This window comes from Tursiops truncatus, chromosome 15, assembly GCF_011762595.2.
Source record: "Tursiops truncatus isolate mTurTru1 chromosome 15, mTurTru1.mat.Y, whole genome shotgun sequence".
Lineage (NCBI taxonomy): Eukaryota > Metazoa > Chordata > Mammalia > Artiodactyla > Delphinidae > Tursiops > Tursiops truncatus.
This window is the reverse complement of record NC_047048.1, coordinates 51,118,563-51,134,071: the sequence shown is the minus strand read 5'-3', so window position 1 is coordinate 51,134,071 and position 15,509 is coordinate 51,118,563. Positions and strand designations below refer to the sequence as shown.

Here is a 15,509-nt window from a genome sequence, read left to right as displayed (position 1 = left end):
TTCCCCAAACCATGACATAAATCTGCTTTTTAACTTATGTCCAGAATTAGATTTCCAGTAGTGGTGTCTGGCAGGGTCAGTCAGTCAAATTCCAAGGCTGTGAGGATGATCTTACTTGGTATGTGACTTTGCCCGTTTATTGTGGAAGCTGGATTCTGGCCTTGTATGACCCCTTCTAGTTTCTTCCAAATTCTGGCCAAATTAGTGGTTTTCATGTATAAAGTGCCCATATTTTGGCTGATTCCCAGTGACAGATCTCTCAGGTAGCATAAGTGGTTTGGAGATATGATGGTTTATATCTGTGGTCCCAAAGTTTGCACCAATAAAGGACGCTAATTTTTTTTTTTAATGGTGTCCTCTCAGATCTCTTGTTTAATAGGATATTTGTTCATGACACAGATCATGTTGATATTTTTTGTAGGTCATCCATTTTCCCACTTATATTAATCAAAGGCATATTAACTACCAACAGTTTCTGACAAGCATGAGATAACCAGTGTTTCTATGTTGATATCACTTATTTCAAATCAGAGATATTTAAAATTAAAAAAAAGCTTTATTATAGTTAAATACATACCTCTAATTTGGCTTTTGAAATATTGAAAGGAAGCTTTAAGGCCATTATTACTTCATTTATAAAACCATAACTACAGGCTGTTCATTTTTCCTAGTGTGATATTCAATTAAATTTTTTTTTGCTTATTTCCCTAGATTTTCCATTTTTGGTGAAGGGTGTTTGGAAAACAAGGTTATGGTATTTATGGTCTGTGTATTCCTCTCTTTCTCATATTTTCACACATGAGTTTCGTCGGGTGATCATTCATTTTAACTTTTCGTCATGGAAAATTTTAAATTTAAAAGTAGAACAGATATTATAATGAACCTTCATGTGTTCATGGTTAAACTGCAGCAAACTCATGGTTGCTTTTGTTTCATCTCTCACTTGCCATCTACGACCCCAACTGGATTGTTTGGAGACAAATTCTAGATATCATATTTTTTTCTGGACAGCCAGTTATGAATTAAAGATCTGCAAGGAGCCCCATCCCAGTAATTACTAAGCCAGAGATTAGGGTTTGGCTCAGTGTGTGCATGTTGACCCATGTTTCTAGATTAGTCATCAATCTGTCTTGGCTTTCTTTTGTTAGCAGGACTTATCTGCAACTGCGATTTCAGAAACTAGAATGGGCAGCTGTGACACTTAGTACTACACTGGCAGTGAGAGAGTAATGCTGGCTGATGTCTAAGTTAAGGAAGCAGGAGAGAAGAGGTCCCAGATGCTCGTTTAATCTAGTGATTCCATGTGGGAAATTGGTGTTGCTTTAAAGCAAAGAGGTTCTGGAACTAAATGTAGCCAAAAGGGTCGTATTCAGCCTTGGCTCTTTGCAGGCATGTGTGTGGTTGCAGGTTTCATGCTCCTTAAGGTAAGACGTTGGGAGAATTTCTTATTTAAAGTTTAGAAAGGATTTTGATTGTCTGAAAAGAAAGGGCAGCCTAAAAAAGCACAGGCTAATCTAGGAGTCCCCATTGAATGTTTCTGTGTGTGTGTGTGTGTGTGTGTGTGTGTGAGAGAGAGAGAGAGAGAGAACGTGTGTGTGTGTGTGTGTGTGTGTGTGTGTGTGTATGAGTCCTCTGGGCTGTGATTGCCTTGAATTTATGCCTTGGTGGTCATTTCAAATCGTTGAAGCTCTTTTGGTTCGGAAATCGTGGTCATTGTTTCTGAATCTACACATCCCCCACTGGAAGTTAAATTACTTTTCACATGGAACCTAACGCATCAGGGTCAGAGTCAGAATTACATTCTTGTGAACATTATTCCATTAGCTGTTTTACTTAGATTTGGTGGAAATCGTTAATAGTAGTAGATGATTAACTTGCATTAAATTAAACCATTCCCTTCCTAACTTGTGCTTGAGTGTATAAGGTCAAAATATTAGAATAATTTAATGTACAACAAAAAGTAATTTTGAATAGAAAAGTTAGTATTTATTAGTGACTAATAGATTTTTATGTCAACTATTTATTGTAAATAGTAAATGTAAAATAAAATCAGAGGTATCCTTTTAAAAAATTTATTGAAGTATAGTTGATGTACAATGTTGTGTTTATTTCTACTATACAGCAAAGTGATTCAGTTATACACACACACACACACACACACACACACACACACACATATATATATACACATTCTTTTTCATATTCTTTTCCATTATGGTTTACCACAGGATACTGAATTTAGTTCCCTGTGCTATACAGTAGGACCTTGTTGTTTACCCATTGTATATATAATAGTTTGCATCTGCTAATCCCAAACTCCCAATCCACTCCCCATCCTACCCTCCCCCTTGGCAACCACAACTCTGTTCTGTATGACTGTGAGTCTGTTTCTGTTTCATAAAAGTTCATTTGTGTCATATTTTAGGTTGCGGGATCCTATTTTGATTTGCTTTCCTTTTTTTCTTTTTTACTTTCCTTTCCTGTTTTTCTTAATCCAAAAGTCTAAGCTAAGAAAAACAGAACCCTTAAATGGCCTATTGGTCTGGACAATAAAAAATGCTTTAACAGAAGGAGATAGTAGCTTATGATTCTGTTACATTACGTTACCTGCACAGGCTATTACAATCTCCTCATATCATTTCCCACTGGGAGTATTGAAACAGGAGTGGAGTTTTATACATTTACTTCTTTATTTATACATTTACTTCGTGAAATTAAACTGTTTGAGGGTATGACATTGGGATAGATGTGAAGTGAATATTCAAATTCTAATTTTGAAAAATCCCCATTTATTTTTACCATTTGCTCCTAAGAAATCGTCTTTTTTTTTTTTTGCGTGGCTTGCAGAGTCTTAGTTCCCCCACCAGGGATTGAACCCTGGCCCAAGGCAGTGAAAGTGTGGAATCTTAACCACTGGACAACCAGGAATTCCCAGAAATCAAGTCTTTGGAATCAAAGTCTTTAACATATTTCATTTAGGTAGAAATTAAGAAATATTTTAAGTCTAAGATGATAGATTGCAGTTGTGAATGTTGTAACTGAAACCGTAACATGAGGAAATTATAACAGGTCTTAAAAGTTCACCTTTGCTACTTTCTGTTATTAGTGGATAGTCTTTCTTCTTTTCTCCCCACAGGAAAAGATGGTTTCTCTACGCTATGGAATCCTGAAACATGATCTTTCTTAAAAGGGTAGGTGTCTGTGCTTTTAAAATTAACTTATTATGACTTTTAAAAATTTTTGTTATCTTGAATAAATTACAACCCAAGCTATTTAATTGAGAAGCCAATTTTAGGCAGCTAATGCATGCCATTGTAAGTTGAATTAAAACCTCAGATTCAGCTTTCTAAATTCAATATTGAGTTTTCCAGGCTTTTTAAAGAATGACTATTTTGAGTGAATAGCTGTTATCTACAGTAGTCAATGCATGTGATGTGTAATAAGTGAATGTCTCTCACTAGGCACATTTTTTATTGAAATAGACAATTTCAACCTATGTGGCTGAAATATGTTCCTATTTTTTCAGTGGGTGACATCATTCTGGGAAGCCCAGAGAGTTTGGAAATATACAATGGTCTGTGGCCAAAGTTGTCACATCTTCCATTTTTTCTATGAGATTTCTTTCTCAGAGCATGGATTGTGATTTGCTTGATACTTTATCAGCTATAACAAGGTCGTGGCCACTCTAGGTTTATGGAGGCTTTTGGTAATCTATACAGAGTCTCCAAGAGGTTATTAAATTTCATGGATGGAGCTCCTAGCCTAGCAGTTGCTTTGTTTTCCTGGTAACTTTTACTCTGTCATATGGACCAACATCTGCTGGCTCTTCTGTTCTGAAAGATATGCTTGGGGACTTTGATTCTGATGAGAGTGATGTGTCCAGAAGTCTGTATAGATGCTGGAAAAGCTCTAGACACAAGTGCTGTGGTGGGTCTGATGTGGCCATCACCCCAAACCACAGGATTACCTCTGAGATTTTGGGATGTTCCAAGATCCCAGCAGTCAAACTTGACGTTGAACCACTATCCTTCAATGTGTCCCTCCAGTCTCCTCTCAGATTTTAGGAGTTTAGCTCTTAGATCTTTGGGCAGAGAAGTTATGGTGTGGAAACATTCTTCGCCATTTTATAATCACAGATTTGTGAAGCTGATGGGGTCTGTCTTCATTCTTCTGTCAGCTTCATAAAAGTGGCTTTTCACCTCCAGCTTTCAATGACCTTGTCCAGCTCATGGCCATCTCCAGCCAGGGGATGGTTCAGTTCTCCTCTCTGCCAGAGCTCCCAAAGTTAATTACCCATATATCACTTATAAAACATCACCTGCCTCTAGATAGCAAAAGGGGAGAATTATGACATGGACTAGATCTTTGGAAATCTGGGGTGGAGAACAAACATGCTTTCTTATCTCTGAATTGGAAGTAGAGGAGGTGAAACTGAGATGAAATATTTGTCCCATTTAAGATAAATTGAAACACCAGTGTACACTCAGCATTTGGACATAAATACTACAGGGGTGTATTTGTAAACAGAGATATTAAATGGAGAAATTGCAGCTAATTTGCTGTACAAATGGACTTCAGAAATCTGTTCTGTGCAGATTACTTACATGAAGTGACTGCAGAGTTACTAAGTAAATGTTTGCTTTATTTTATTTTTTCCTGAAATTATTTCTTCAGATTTTTGGCTTCAAAGATGACACAGAGAAACATGAGTTAATCACAGGCGGAGAACTGATGAACATTATATAAATGTTGAGTTATAAAAGTACACTTTTAGGAAATCCAAATTGTTAGACCTTGATCTTCGCAGCTAGAATGATAATTGGGCTTCACTGCAGCATAAATAATTTATATTGTACATCTGCTACCAGATATACATTGAAAAAATTTGACTTCCAAGCTTTAGAAAAGTTGCATTTTCTCATTTCTCTAATACCAATCCAAACTCCCTCTTGTGAACAAAGACTACATCTGTACAACATATATCACATATCTGGTGGATACTTGGGAACATGGTCCTTAAAAGAGGGCTCCTAACCTGTGTACACAGAGCCCAGGAGGCAGTGGGAGATTGTAAGAGGTCCTAGAATCCATGATAATATCAAGGATTGCTCATATATTAAATAAATAATGTATCCTGTGTTTATGTGTATGATTATTTGAAAACCCTATATAGTTGCTGCTGTTATGAGAAATATACATGAATATAAGTGCTATTGAATTAAGAGGAGCTCTTTACTATAATAGATTTTCTTAACAGGAGGTAAAGCACAACTATTGTAAACAGTTAATAACTCATTTTGACTTTAAAAATGGGTCCTCACCACCTCACACAGGTTAGAATGATCATCATTAAAAAGTCTACAAATAATAAATACTGGAGAAGGTGTGGAAAAAAGGGAACCATCTTGCACTGTTGATGGGAGTGTAAGCTGATACAGCCACTATGGAAAACAGTATGGAGGTTCCCCAAAAGACAAAAAATAGAGTTGCCATATGATCCAGCAATCCCACTGCTGGGCATAAACCCAGACAAGACTATAATTTGAAAAGATACATGCACCCCTATGTTCATAGCAGCACTATTTACAATAGCTAAGACAACCTAAATGTCCATCGATAGATGAATGGGTAAAGAAGATGTGGTACATATATACAATAGAATATTACTCAGCCATAAAAAAGAATGAAATAATGCCATTTGCAGCAATGTGGATGGACCTAGTGATTATCATACCAAGCAAAGTAAGTCAGAAAGTGAAAGACAAATACTATATTATATCATTTATATGTACAATCTAAAATACAATATAAATGAACCTATCTACAAAAGAGGAACAGACTGACAGACATAGAGAACAGACTTGTGGTTGCCAAGGGGGAGGAGGGGAGGGGGAAGGAAGTATTGGGATTAGCAGATGCAAGCTATTACATATAGGATGGATAAACAACAAGGTCCTACTGTATAGCACAGGAAACAATATTCAATATCCTGTGATAAACCATAATGGAAAAGAATATGAAAAAGAATATATACATGTGTAACTGAATCACTTTGCTGTACAGCAGAAATTAACACAACGTTGTAAATCAACTGTACTTCAATGAGATAAAAATATGGGTTCTCATAATCAGGATTTAGAATTGTTGCTCTAGAACTTTGTGAGGTTATTTAAATCAGGTTAGAATTGAACCCATGATCCAGCCAAGACAGAGCCAGAATGTTTTAAACAGTTACAGGAAAGAAATACCCACACATATTTTTTTACGATATTAGATTGGATTGCTGAGGGCAATGAAGCAACTTCCTTCTAAAAGACTTCAGTCTCCTCTCTTATACACTGGGTTGGTTCAACACCACCAGGAAGGGTAGACCTGCACTGTCCACTGTGATAGCCAGTAGTCACATGTGGTTATTGAAATCTAAATTTAAATTAATAAAATTAAAAATTGAGTTTATCATTCACACTAGCAACAATTTCAGTGCTCAATGGCCACATGTGGCTAGAGGCTGCATACCGGACAACACATAGAACATTTTCATCATCACAGAAAGTTCTTTTAGACAGTGCTGGGAATGACTGTCATCACTAGGACTATTCCCTACCACTTTTAGTAGCTTTATCCTGAGGTCCTGGCATTGAATGGAGAAGACAAAGCCTGGTTTGCCTGGTAGAGTCTTCGGGGATTTTATGGACATGAAACCCGAGGGCATGAGTAGAAAATCGTTTCCCCTATAATCTTCTTTCAGGTTTTCTCCCTCTGATAACAGCCCACATCTCATGACAGGTGGCAGGAGTCTGTGTCTATTAAAGTTGTTAACATTTTATCATGTCTGTAGTAGACATTTGTCACAATTTGGGCTGTCTAGCATCTGGATCCTTTTCCTGAATTTGGGGGAATCCATCATTTTTGAAGGTGGGTGGGTGAGACAGCCCTGTTCCTCTTAGATTCCCAAATAGAAATGCCTACTTTTGTGTTCCCTGAGTTCTGCCAGCTAGAAGGAGCACAGGACTTCAGGCCTGCCAAAGCTGGGACTGTGCCTCTGGAATGAGGACTCAGAGATGCAGAAGATGGTTTAGAATTCTTCCTATTACTGGTGCACGAAGCAGCATCGGTGGCCATGGACAGGAGCCAGCTGTGTTACCAGGGCCGGCAGCTTTGGTAGCAGGTCTGTGTCTATACCCGTTGAGTCAGCTGTTGAGAAAAAAAGAGAAATACTAAGGAAATCAGCCTTTCTAAGTATGTAAGGAGCCCAGACTAGCTTTGCCTATTCCTACTGACATCCTTCTCTATGTGGAGTAATAATAACAGGATAATTAAAGAAAATCAAGAGAATCAGACATCAGTATTCCCTTAAATTATTCATAACACAAGTAAGATATCCCAATATTCTGTAATGGAAAGAAAGCCCTTCATTATCCTTTAATGAAAGAATACATAACTCAGACTTATAAACATCCCACTTTGATTAAAAATGGAATGACTCTTTTTTTTTTTTAGAGATTGGTGTTTATAATTCTGTTTCTTACACTCAGAGTCTAATCAAAACTGTTGCCTGTGAATAATTACACCATATATGATTCCTACCAGCTAGATGGAATAGGCAGTTTTATTTGTTTTCTAGAAGAAGTAAACTGTGGCATATTGTTTGTTTGTTTTTGAATTTTATTTTATTTATATTTTTATACAGCATGTTCTTATTAGATATCCATTTTATACATATTAGTGTATATATGTCAATCCCAATCTCCCAATTCATCACACACACACACCCCGCCACTTTCCCTCTTGGTGTCCATATGTTTGTTCTCTATATCTGTGTCTCTATTTCTGCTCTGCAAACCAGTTCATCTGTACTGTTTTTATAGGTTCCACATATATGTGTTGATATACAATATTTGTTTTTCTCTTTCTGACTACCTTCACTTTGTATTGACAGTCTCTAGATCCATCCATGTCTCTACAAATGACCCATTTTCATTCCTTCTTATGGCTGAGTAATATTCCATTGTATATATGTACCACATCTTCTTTATCCATTCGTCTGTCCATGGGCATTTAGGTTGCTTCCATGACCTGGCTATTGAAAATAGTGCTGCAATGAACATTGGGGTGCATGTGTCTTTTTGAATTATGGTTTTCTCTGGGTATATGCCCAGTAGTGGGATTGCTGGATCATATGATACTTCTATTTTTAGTTTATTAAGGAACCTCCATACTGTTTTCCATAGTGGCTATATCAATTTACATTCCCACCAACAGTGCAAGAGGGTTCCCTTTTCTACACACCCTCTCCAGCATTTATTGTTTATAGATTTTCTGACGATGCCCATTCTAACTGGTGTGAGGTGATACATCATTGTAGTTTTGATTTGCATTTCTCTAATAATTAGTGACGTTGAGCATCTTTTCATGTGTTTTTAACCATCTGTATGTCTTCTGTGAAGAAATGTCTATTTAGGTCTTCTGCCCACTTTTTGATAGGGTTGTTTGTTTTTTTAAAATTGAGCTGCATGAGCTGTTTATATATTTTGGAAATTAATCCTTTGTCCATTGATTCGTTTGCAAATATTTTCTCCCATTCTGAGGGTTGTCTTTTTGTCTTGTTTGTAGTTTCCTTTGCTTTGCAAAAGCTTTTAAGTTTCATTAGGTCCCATTTGTTTATTTTTGTTTTTATTTCCATTACTCTAGGAGGTGAGTCAAAAAAGATCTTGCTGTGACTTATGTCAAAGAGTGTTCTGCGTATGTTTTCCTCTCAGAGTTTTATAGTGTCTGGTCTTACATTTAGGTCTCTAATCCATTTTGAGCTTATTTTTGTGTATGGTGTTAGGGAGTGTTCTAATTTCATTCTTTTACATGTACCTGTCCAGTTTTCCCAGCACCACTTATGAAGGGGCTGTCTTGTCTCCATTGTATATCCCTGCCTCCTTTGTCATAGATTAGTTGACCATAGGTGTGTGGGTTTATCTCCAGGCTTTCTATCCTGTTCCATTGATCTATCTTTCTGTTTTTGTGCCAGTACCATATTGTCTTGATTACTGTAGCTCTGTAGTATAGTCTGAAGTCAGGGAGCCTGATTCCTCCAGCTCCGTTATTTTCCCTCAAGACTGCTTTGGCTATTCGGGGTCTTTTGTGTCTCCATACAAATTTTAAGATTTTTTGCTCTACTTCTGTAAAAAATGACATTGGTAATTTGATAGGGATAGCATTGAATCTGTAGGTTGCTTTGGGTAGTATAGTCATTTTAACAATATTGATTCTTCCAATGCAAGAACATGGTATATCTCTCCATCTGTTTATATCATCTTTAATTTCTTTCATCAGTGTCTTATAGTTTTCTGCATACAGTTCTTTTGTCTCCCTAGGTAGGTTTATTCCTAGGTATTTTATTCTTTTTGTTGCAGTGGTAAATAGGAGTGTTTCCTTAATTTCTGTTTCAGATTTTTCATCATTAGTGTATAGGAATGCAAGAGATTTCTGTGCATTAATTTTGTATCCTGCAACTTTACCAAATTCATTGATTAGCTCTAGTAGTTTTCTGGTGGCATCTTTAGAATTCTATATGTATAGTATCATGTCATCTGCAAACAATGACAGTTTTACTCCTTCTTTTCCAATTTGGATTCCTTTTATTTCTGTTTCTTCTCTGACTGCTGTGGCTAGGACTTCCAAAACTATGTTGAATAATTGTGGCGAGAGTGGACATCCTTGTCTTATTCCTGATCTTAGAGGAAATGCTTTCAGTTTTTCACCATTGAGAATGATGTTTGCTGTGGGTTTTTCATATATGGCCTTTATTATGTTGAGGTAGCTTCCCACTATGTCCACATTCTGGAGAGTTTTTATCATAAATGGGTGTTGAATTTTGTCAAAAGCTTTTTCTGCCTCTATTGAGGTGATCATATGGTTTTTCTTCTTCAATTTGTTAATATGGTGTATCACATTGATTGATTTGCATATATTGAAGAATCCTTGCATCCCTGGGATAAATCCCACTTGATCATGGTGTATGACCTTTTTAATGTGTTGTTGGATTCTGTTAGCTAGTATTTCGTTGAGGATTTTTGCATCTATATTCATCAGTGATATTGGTCTGTAATTTTCTTTTTTTTGTAGTATCTCTGTCTGGTTTTGGTAGCAGGGTGATGGTGGCCTCATAGAATGAGTTTGGGAGTGTTCCTTCCTCTGCAATATTTTGGAAGAGTTTGAGAAGGATGGGTGTTAGCTCTTCTTTAAATGTTTGATAGAATTCACCTGTGAAGCCATCTGGTCCGGGACTTTTGTTTCTTGGAAGATTTTTCATCACAGTTTCAATTTCATTACTTGTGATTGGTCTGTTCATATTTTCTATTTCTTCCTGGTTCAGTCTTGGAACGTTATACCTTTCTAAGAATTTGTCCATTTCTTCCAGGTTGTCCATTTTATTGGCATAGAGTTGCTTGTAGTAGTCTCTTAGGATGCTTTGTATTTCTGTGGTGTCAGTTGTAACTTCTCCTTTTTCATTTCTGATTTAATTGATTTGAGTCCTCTCCCCCTTTTCTTGATGAGCCTGGCTAATGGTTTATCAATTTTGTTTATCTTCTCAAAGAACCAGCTTTTAGTTTTACTGATCTTTGCTATTGCTTTATTTGTTTCTATTTCATTTATTTCTGTTCTGATCTTTATGATTTCTTTCCTTGTACTAATTTTGGGTTTTGTTTGTTCTTCTTTCTCTAGTTCCTTTACTTGTAAGCTAGATTGTTTATTTGAGATTTTTCTTGTTTCTTGAGGTAGGCTTGTATTGCTATAAACTTCACTCTTAGAACCACTTTTGCTGCATCCCATAGGTTTTGGATTGTCATGTTTTCGTTGTCATTTGTCTCTAGGTATTTTTTGATTTCCTCTTTGATTTCTTCAGTGATCTCTTGGTTATTTAGTAACGTATTGTTTAGCCTCCATGTGTTTGTGTTTTTTTACGTTTTTTCCCCTGTAATTGATTTCTAATCTCATAGTGTTGTGGTCAGAAAAGATGCTTGATATGATTTCAATTTTCTTAAATTTGCTGAGGCTTGATTTGTGACCCAAGATGTGATCTATCCTGGAGTATGTTCCGTGTGCACTTGAGAAGAAAGTGTAATCTGCTGTTTATGGATGGAATGTCCTATAAATATCAATTAAATCTATCTGATGTATTGTGTCATTTAAAGCTTGTGTTTCCTTATTTATTTTCTGTTTGAATGATCTGTCCATTGGTGTAAGTGAGGTGTTAAAGTCCCCCACTATTATTGTGTTACTGTCAATTTCCTCTTTTATAGCTGTTAGCAGTTGCCTTATGTATTGGGGTGCTCCTATGTTGGGTGCATATATATTTATAATTGTTATATCTTCTTCTTGGATTGATCCCTTGATCATTATGTAGTGTCCTTCCTTGTCTCTTTATTTTAAAGTCTATTTTATCTGATATGAGTATTGCTACTCCAGCTTTCTTTTGATTTCCATTTTCATGGAATATCTTTTTCCATCCCCTCACTTTCAGTCTGTATGTGTCCCTAAGTCTGAAGTGGGTCTCTTGTAGGCAGCATATATAGGGGTCTTGTTTTTGTATCCATTCAGCAAGCCTATGACTTTTGGTTGGAGCATTTAATCCATTCACATTTAAGGTAATTATATGTATGTTCCTATTACCACTTTCTTAATCGTTATGGGTTTGTTTTTGTAGGTCCTTTTCTTCTCTTGTGTTTCCCACTTAGAGAAGTTCTTTTAGCATTTGTTGTAGAGCTGGTTTGGTGCTGCTGAATTCTCATAGCTTTTGCTTGTCTGTAAAGCTTTTGATTTCTCCATCGAACTTGAATGAGATCCTTGCCGGTTAGAGTAATCTTGGTTGTAGTTTCTTCCCTTTCATCACTTTAAATATATCATGCCACTCCCTTCTGGCTTGTAGAGTTTCTGCTGAGTAATCAGCTGTTAACCTTATGGGAGTTCCCTTGTATGTTATTTGTCATTTTTCCCTTGTTGCTCTCAATAATTTTTCTTTGTCTGTAATTTTTGCCAATTTGATTACTATGTGTCTCAGCATATTTCTCCTTGGGTTTATCCTGTATGGGACTCTCTGCACTTCCTGGACTTGTGTGGCTATTTCCTTTACCATGTTAGGGAAGTTTTCAACTATAATCTCTTCAAATATTTTCTCGGGTCCTTTCTCTCTCTCCTCTCCTTCTGGGACCCCTATATAATGTAAATGTTGGTGCGTTTAATGTTGTCCCAGGGGTCTCTTAGGCTGTCTTCATTTCTTTTCATTCTTTTTTCTTTATTCTGTTTCAAACAGTGAATTCCACTATTCTGTCTTCCAGGTCACTTATCCATTCTTCTGCCTCAGTTATTCTGCTATTGATTCCTTCTAGTGTATTTTTTATTTCAGTTATTGTATTGCTCATCTCTGCTTGTTTGTTCTTTCATTCTTCTAGGTGTTTGTTCTTTAATTCTTCTACGTCTTTGTTAAACATTTCTTGCATCTTCTCGATTTTTGCCTCCATTATTTTTCTGAGGTCCTGGATCATCTTCACTATCATTATTCTGCTTTCTTTTTCTGGAACGTTTCCTATCTCCACTTCATTTAGTTGTTTTTCTGGCGTTTTATCTTGTTCCTTCATCTGGTACATAGCCCTCTGCCTTTTCATCTTGTCTATCTTTCTGTGAATGTGGTTTTTATTCCACAGGCTGCAGGATTGTAGTTCTTGCTTCTGCTGTCTGTCCTGTGGTGGATGAAGCTATCTAAGAGGCTTGTGCAAGATTCCTAATGGGAGGGTCTGGTGGTGGATAGAGCTGGGTCTTGATCTTGTGGGCGGAGCTCAGTAAAATTTTAATCCACTTGTCTGCTGATGGGTGGGGCTGGGTTTCCTCCCTGTTGGTTGTTTGGCCTGAGGTGACCCAACACTGGAGCCTACCTGGCTGTTTGGTGGGGCTAATGGTGGACTCTGGGAGGGCTCACACCAAGGAGTACTTTCCAGAACTTCTGCTAGTGTCCTTGTCCTCATGGTGAGCCACAGCCATACCCCGCCTCTGCAGGAGACCCTCCAACACTAGCAGGTAAGTCTGGTTCAGTCTCCTGTGGGGTCACTGCGCCTTCCCCTGGGTCCCAATGCACACACTACTTTTTGTGTGCCCTCCAAGAGTGGAGTCTCTGTTTCCCCCAGTCCTATCAAAGTCCTGCAATCAAATCCCGCTAGGCTTCAAAGTCTGATTCTCTAGGAATTCCTCCTTCCATTGCCAGACCCCCAGGTTGTGAAGCCTGACATGGGGCTCAGAGCCTTCACTCCACTGGGTGGACTTCTATGGTATACTTGTTCTCCAGTTTGTGAGTCACCCACCCAGCAGTTATGGGATTTTATTTTATTGTGATTGTGCCCCTCCTACTGTCTCTTTGTGGCTTCTCCTTTGTCTTTGGATGTGGGGTATCTTTTTTGGTGAGTTCCACTGTCTTCCTGTCAATGACTGTTCAGCAGTTAGTTGTGATTCCAGTGCTCTCACAAGAAGGTGTGAGCACACGTCCTTCTACTCCACCATCTTGAACCAGTCTTCTGGCATATTGTTTTACATTATGTTTAAACACATTGTCTGTTCTTCCTGTGTGCTGTTTCCATACTTTGGCACACATAGCAGCTGTGTAACCATTGTGTCATCATGTGTGTCAAATCTGGGGCAAGGATTCTGTGCTCTGTCTCCCTTCTTCTTCTGGTTGGATGTAGATGGCTGTGACCAATAATGGATGGTGGGGAGACAGGATTGAAGACATCTGGGTCTCCATAACTGTGTGAAGGAGGGCTCTTCACTAGCCAGAACACCCACATATTCCTGAAGAGAAAATCTTTGATGATCAATATTTGCTGTCTTTCCCAGTAATAACTATGCAATGAAAAAAAGAGCATAAATTATATGAACATGAGAGAGAGAGAGAGAGAAATAAATTTCTGTTGTGTTGAGGCCTGTGTGTTGGACCTATTTGTTCCAGAAGCTGACATTACTCTTGTACACCCTCATTCAACCATATAAACTCATCATTTCTTCTTAACAGGTGGTGGCTTACATTTTTCTTTTTTTAGTTGCTGATTATCTGGAACGTTTTTCCTCACTGAATAGTAGTATGAGTTATACAGAATTATGATGAAACTATTGGAAAAGCTCACGCACATATTACCCTATATTACTTCATGTTGTTTACAGATAGGCCTAAGATAAAGGAGAGCTTAATGACTCATGGAAGAACATTTTGCTAGTTTTGTAAAATGTAGATTAAGCATTTTGAGTGACTTTGTAATCTTCTTGGATCATCATGAAGATTGTGGTGCCTTAGTATCCAAGTTCAGCGGCTAATTTTCACTTCATATACAGAAATGTATAGAAAATCTTTGATAGGCTTATTAGAAAATGTTTTCCAGGCTTAATGGATTCATATAGGCTGTATAGGCAGACAATGAAGGTGGAAAGGATGCTATGAAATCATGTCATATTAAAACAGAGGGAAAAATGTATTTGATGCTCATTCAAAAGTCTCAAATGTGGTGGTTCAAGAGATTATCCATTTTGCAATTGCCATGATGTATAAATGACTGCTTGGCAGAGAGGAGGTATTAGGGATTTGATGTTTCTGCTTTGTAGTTTACTGTGTATGAACTAATAACATTTTTCTCTTCTAAAATGTGGTAAAAACAACTGTGTACCTGTGAGATTATTAACAGAGGTTTTATCTGTGCTCATATATTTGAAATGTTTTGAGTCCTTAATAAATTTAATAGTACTTAATAAACACAAATAACTACTGTTAACAGTTCATTTCTGTTTACTTAATACACTTCCATTTTTCCCCCATAATAATGCCAGAGCATCTTATAAGCTCTGTGTAGCAGCTTGAGCAAAAATAAGACTATTTAGTGTCAGCACTCTGTAACCCTTGCCATACTCTCTAGCATTTAAAGGCACAATTCAGCAGGATTATTATGAACAAAGTAAAAAGTTTGCACAAAGGAGCCACATGGCTGTCACTTCTGTCTAAATTATGAAGGTAATGATATTTAAGTCTAAGACTTGTTCTTATAGGAGCCCCCAAAACTCTTCTTCTTCTTTTTTTTTTTTTTTTTTTTTTTTTTGCGGTACGTGGGCCTCTCACTGTTGTGGCCTCTCCCATTGCAGAGCACAGGCTTCTTACGCACAGGCTCAGTGGCCATGGCTCACGGACCTAGCCACTCCGCAGCATGTGGGATCTTCCCAGACCGGGGCACAAACCCGTGTCCCCTGCATCGGCAGGAGGACTCTCAACCACTGCGCCACCAGGGAAGCCCTAAAACTCTTCTTAAAGTCTGCTTTTCCATTGTACTTTTTAACATATTGGTGTGTATTCTGGGCCATGGTATAGCATGTATCTTGAAATTTTTGGTCTCAGGCCCCTTTATACTCTTAAAAATTTTTCAGGGTCCTGAACAACTTTAGTTTATGTGGCTTATATCATAAATATTTGCTATATTAGAAAGGAAATG

The 15,509-nt window shown here is 37.4% G+C and overlaps 1 protein-coding gene across 13 annotated transcripts in view; it reads left to right on the top strand.

Annotated features, from left to right (window-relative positions):
* PLCB4 (phospholipase C beta 4) overlaps positions 1-15,509 on the top strand; it is a 422,343-nt gene that overhangs the window by 24,837 nt on the left and 381,997 nt on the right. For 4 of the 13 annotated variants that reach the window (XM_073792669.1, XM_073792673.1, XM_073792672.1 and 1 more), the window contains exon 2: positions 3,137-3,191. The exons of 8 other annotated variants lie outside the window; for them this stretch is intronic. The gene's annotated coding sequence lies outside the window, so the exon portion shown is untranslated. Of the gene's footprint in view, positions 1-1,261; positions 1,425-3,136; positions 3,192-15,509 lie in introns of those variants that run through there. One more of the 13 variants, XM_073792674.1, reaches the window with a different exon arrangement.